This window comes from Planococcus citri, chromosome 3, assembly GCF_950023065.1.
Source record: "Planococcus citri chromosome 3, ihPlaCitr1.1, whole genome shotgun sequence".
NCBI lineage: Eukaryota > Metazoa > Arthropoda > Insecta > Hemiptera > Pseudococcidae > Planococcus > Planococcus citri.
In genome coordinates this window covers 76,730,789-76,736,788 of record NC_088679.1, presented here as the reverse complement: position 1 = coordinate 76,736,788, position 6,000 = coordinate 76,730,789, and the positions used below count along the sequence as shown (strand labels likewise).

Genomic DNA, 6,000 nt, shown 5'->3' with positions numbered 1-6,000 from the left:
CGTTCCATACGCCGAAAGCTCACTCATATTTCATTCAATCCCGAGTACCTTTTCATTCACTCGTCTCCACCGAACTCTTATACCTTACCTACCACATACGCAGACCGTGAAAAAAAAACTCCTCGATATATCGCTCAATTTGATCTTTCTTTACAGACGCGTTTTTCAAGGTAAACGTTGTACTCGTATATGTACTTAATCGTAATACCCTTTTGCTGGATTTTATTACGTTGCCAATGATCGAATGATTTTATTCATCGCAATGGATACCTACCTACGAAATTTATAAAACAATTTATTTTTATCGGCTCGATAATTCTTTTTCTGTTTTCCGCAGACCCTCCCCCACCCTCACCCCATCTTACTGCAAAACAAGTACATATGTACCTATATGTGAGTATCTTACGTTAGAAGACGATTCGACGAAAATTATTCCCCAACCCGGAATTTTAAATTTACCAGCTTGACTGGAAAATTGTTTTTTGAGGTTTTTACGATTCGAAATTATTACTTAATACGTAGGTACGAGTACGTATAATACTTTTGAAAAATCAAAAGGAAAAAAAGCTTTAAAAATACACCCTTAGAAATCTGTCTTTTTCGTAAACTTACTATACTCGCGTATAGTTTTATATATTTTTTTCTTTTTTTCGAGAAATAAAGCTATGTCTAAAATTTAATAGCAAACCAAGAATAGAAAATCTAAAACGACGTATTTTTTATTTCTTCGAAAATTTATTATCCGATTGAGATACCGAAGCAAAGAAGAAAAAAAAATACGAAATCGCCATTTTGTCTTCAATCGTAGGTAGAAAACTGAACCCACGAGAGTATTTATACCTTACTTATGAAAAAGTTGAACATTTGAGTAAATAAACACTATAGGTATACAGAGGCAGAAAGAAAATAAGAAAATAAAAAGCTTAAGGGTGTGTTATTTTTTAAATGATGAAACGAATCTTCGGGAATCACGAGCCTGAACTCTGAACAGGTTTCACCAAGGTCAGATTATTTTGGTTTTTGTTTCGAAATTAATTAATTCGGAATTTCGTTTGAAGAGATTTGATACCAACTATCATAGTACCTATTTACAGAAATCCTCGATTGAATCAAAATGGCAAGGCATAGACTTTCGTGTTATGGGTGAAAATTGAATTGATTTCTTCAAAGACACGTGAAAAAGATAGAAAAAAAAAAATGAGCTAGGAGAGTGAAAAAATGCTGAGCTTTTTACTTATACGACCAGACGACCACAGACGAACCGAAGTAGTTTCCCTGTGGGGGGGGGGGGGGTGCTAATTTTGGAAAAGACAAACGAATTGGTTTAAGCGAAGCAAGAGCAAGAACTTGAAGATTCCAATTTCAAAAAGTAAAAAAACTATATTTCTTATGTGAGGAGTTTAGCGTATATTTTTTGGCTTCAAAATTTTAGAATTAGAATTGTCTTTGGTTTGGAGTAAACCCGGCAAACCACCTCGACACAATCTGGAAAAAAAAATAGGGTCGAGTTGACTCAAATTTTAAGTTAAATTTGAACCAATTTATTTCCTTTTCATCATTTTTTTCGGCATAAAATCGACCTATTCTCGAACATTATCGGTATAAAATTGATCCAAATTTACCATCAAGCATATTTCATATTGAGCATCGCCACATATTTTGTGTCGATATTATTTGAAGAGTGTGTGTAGTTTTTCAGTTGATTTTTCAACACTTTTTTGTGATTTGATGCAAAATTGACTCAATATCTGTGTCGATGGTTTTGAGTACATTCTATCGACACATTTTTCTGATTAATTTTGTGTCGAGCTTATGAAAAACGACCTTAAATCTTCAGAAAATTGCTCTTCATATTCTAGTGCATATTAATGCAAATACATAATATTATATTGTGAATTGATATTTAAAATGATTTGATGGGAAAAATCCCTGCACCTCGACTCTTTCTTGACTCAAAAACTGGATCTAGATGACCCCTTAGAAATGAAGTGAAATGTTATAGTTAACACTTCTTTTCTCCAACATTGAAGTTTTTTGAATAACTACTTACCTATAGTTTTTGCTACACACTTTATCTGCGAGTAGTAAATTGATGTCAGCGATAAATGTTTGATGTCTATTTTTTATCAATTTTTGGTCTACTTTTATTACTACTGTGCTGTTAATCAACCATAAAATTTCGAAGCGATTTTCATACTATTTTCATTTCTCAGCAAAAATGAGTCAAAATCAACTCCAACTTCAATGTGCAGAAAAAATTTTATATTTTTAAGAAAAAAATTGATGAATATTTTGTGACAAGTTTTGACTATTTTCAATTCATCAAAAAATCGATGAAAAATTGATTCAAATTTTGAAGCTTAAAAAAACAATTGACTACAACAGCACAAATATGCATTAATTTTTAATCAATTTTCACGCCATTTTCATTTCTAAGTGATAATTGGCTTAGAATCAACTTCAACTTTTATGTGCTAAATTAATGTCTATTTTCAAGGCAAAATCGATAGATATTTCAAATCAAGTTTTCATAGTCACATCATTTTGACAAAAAATTGATGAAAAATAGATCCAACTTACGATTTAAAAAGTAATCAATTTTACTACCATTTTACAACAATTTTGAATCAATTTTTTACATATTTTCATTCGAGCAAAAAAATTGGTAAAAATCGATCCAGCATTGAAATTTTAAAAAAGGCATCGATTATGATATCACAAATTTAGAACAATTTTTAATCAATTTTCACATCGTTTTTATGACTTGGTAAAAATCGTCCTATAATTGACTTCAACTGTTGTTTGCATAATTTGATGCCTATAGAGAAAAAAAACCCAACAAACATTTGCAGTCAAGTTTAGGTCCTCATGCAAAAAATCGACCTGAAATCGATTTGAATTTTCATCATGAAATTGTGATCGATTCAAGTACTACAATAAAGGATGATTTGGGGTCAAGTTTCCATCAATCTTACATTTTTAAAAAAATTGTTGAAAACTATCAGTCGATTATTTTTATATTTTTTGTTGATTCTCAAAATCGTCAAAAAAATGATCAAAAATATTTGCCGATTTCTACTCGATCAAAACTCGACCTCAAACTGAAAGTCGAGATGGTTTGTCAGGAACGGGCCTGAGCCAAACGAGGGAAAAAGTTTTAAAATTCTTCAATTTTGAGAGGTAAAAAAAACAATATTTCCTGTGTTTTTTATGAAATGGCTTTAACCTAATAATTTTTGGCTTCAACATTTTAAAATTGAGGGGTTAAATGGAAAAGAGGCAGTTGTCAATTTTTTTTGTTTTTCTAATTTTGAATGTATTGAAAATTTTCCTTTTTATTAATTCCACCACATTCAGTGATAAGTATAAAAGTGTTCTTCTATCCAAAAAAAAAAAAAAAAAAAATCGAATGGAAAAATGTTTGCTCATGGGAAAAAGTTCTAAGTCTGTTCAGAATTAGGTACATAAAAATCATAGAAGAAAAAAAATTGACATCGTTTAACCCCTCAATTTGAATGATTTTTTGTTAGAAATTTTAATTCTAAAACTGAAAATTAAACAGGTCCCAGTGAAACGAGGACAAACGATTTTGAAAATTTGAATTCAGATGTAAAAAAACGATATTTCTTGTGTAAGTAAGTTTATATTGCGTTGAATACTCTTTGTATCTGAATGGAAATTTTTTAGAAATTTCAATTTGGAACAAGAATACTTAGGTATTTAAAAAATAAGAAGTCAATTTTTGCACTTTTGGAATTTTCAAAAATTTTAAATTCATATTAATTTTCCTGCTGCAACATTTGACGAATTTTTTGAATTCAGCAAATTTTTAAACTTTCTTCAAAACTGTTGTAGCTACTTGTTGGTTCAAATTTTCATGATTTTGTCAACATCATAAAATTTTCCCATTTTTAGTCTACTTTTCAGTTCTTTTGAGCCATTTCGCGTTAGTAACGCGTCAAAATAATGAACTACCTATAATAAGGAAATTCAATGTTGTTCATATTTTCCGGAATTTACAGATTAGTCAAAAATTCACTTTTGAACTAGCACTCTTGGAATTTTTTGGCAATTTGGCAAGAACTTGTGAGAGTCGAGAGGGTGCCCAATAAGCATCGAGCATAGTTATTGGCCTTAAAATTTATTTTTGGCTTCTCCAGAGTGATTTGAAATTTTTGGAGAGATTTAAAACTCGTTGAAGGCTTCAAAAAGATCGAATCGCGATTGTTCGATCGTGTAAAGTTCATTTTTGGTCTTATCAAAGTGATTAGAAGTTTCTGACGAGAAACTTGAAAAATCGATGTAGGCTCCAGAATGGCTGAAAACTAGCGTAGTTGTTGATATGTGAGAACTGAATTGGATAATATGTAATTCGCTTTGGTTCACTTTGCTCAAAAAAAATTATATTTTCATAAAAAAGTTTTAGAATCGTCTTTGAAATAGCTTTTTATTTTTTTTCAAGTTCTCAAAAATTCGAAATCGGATTTCAGGACCTTAAATTTTGTCTCTTAGAAAATGCTCTTTCGTTCTAGCTTGGTTTTTTGTTCACATCGGAAAGTGTCAGTTAGAAAAGTTCCATTGTAGGAAACCGAAAGACTTGCGATGGATTAGAATTTTCAAAATTCATTTTTTGAACGACCGTCAAGCTTTTTTCCCCTGATAATATTGTCAATATTGGTCCAGCAGTTTTCAGAGAAATTGAAGTTCAAAGTACGTGAGAAATATTTTTTGTGTCGGTGAAATCGCCGATCGTCAGCTCGAGTGGTTTTCTTTTTAAGTCGATGAAAACTTAAAATAGTGTAAAATATCAATCATGAAACATATTGTCCAAAAGGTATAACTAATAAGCAGAAGCAAAAGAAGAAAAAAAAAGATTGGAATCCTCAATGTTTTAAAATTTTCATCTCAAGTTGAAAAATTCATGCAAAACTAGGCAAATTGGAGCTAGGGTTGTAAATTTTCCCAAATGTAGTAACTTTCAATTTTAATTTTTGAATTTTGACTTTTGAGTCGGTTTTTTTACCTTTTGAAGTATTCTATAAATGTGTCAAGTTACGTAGGTGTTCTCTGGTATCTCCTATTTCACTCGCAAAAATTGGTGGCGGAAAATCAGTATTATAAAACTTAGTTGCACATATTTCACCCAATTTCCAGTCAAAATATCGTCGCTGTTTTGATCGAAGGTATCGATGTAGGAGTATACGATAAACATACACGAGTAGGTTGTATGTAGTAGTTAGGATGCAAGAATGTGGACGTATGGATTTAAATTTCGACGTTGAAATATTCATCGACAGTTGAGAGTTTAGAGTAGGAACCCGGTGGAAGTTGGGTTGTACTTTCTTATCACTTTCAAACTTGGAGTACAAATAAATAACCTACGCTACATTTTGTAAAACCGATGAACTCTTGTATAGTATTCTGTATCTGTATCGTAGATAAAACAAAATAAATGTAGGAGAGTCGGAGCTCACCAAAGTGCTCTATTGCTCTCTCCTTCTCCTTCTTGCTGCGTGAAACAGTTGGAAGAAATAAAATGTGTCAAAAATTCAACCATATCGATACAGTTGATCTCTGTTACCCTTCTCCACCTCAGTAATGAATTAAAAGTCTTGGAAATTATTTTGCGTTTGAGAAAATAGGAAATGAATGTACCTACTTACCTATACCTACGTACTAGGTAATGGTATAAGCACATTCATTATTATTTTAAATAGTGTGCCAGGAATCCAAGATCTTTAATTGAAACAATAATAGGGTCGATTAAAGAAGGGAAAAAAACGATAAAATGATGTAAGAAAGATGTTATTGTATCGTATCTGTTCGAATTCTACGAGTTTTTTTTCTCTCCAGGAAATAGATTCATATTCCTAAGTATAAGAAATACGTGTAAGTGCTTTTATCGTTCGAATGATCTTTTTAGTGCCCTGTAACTGGCACCTACCTATATTAAATGTACTTGTATAGGTATTTCCATTTGTATACAAAGTTAGGTTACCA

The 6,000-nt window shown here is 31.3% G+C and overlaps 1 protein-coding gene across 1 annotated transcript in view; it reads left to right on the top strand.

Moving 5' to 3' along the window:
• Positions 1–225: 225 nt before the first annotated feature.
• LOC135839366 (uncharacterized) overlaps positions 226–6,000 on the top strand; it is a 120,886-nt gene continuing 115,111 nt past the window's right edge. The window contains exon 1 of the mRNA XM_065355358.1: positions 226–229. The gene's annotated coding sequence lies outside the window, so the exon portion shown is untranslated. The remainder of the gene's footprint in view (positions 230–6,000) is intronic.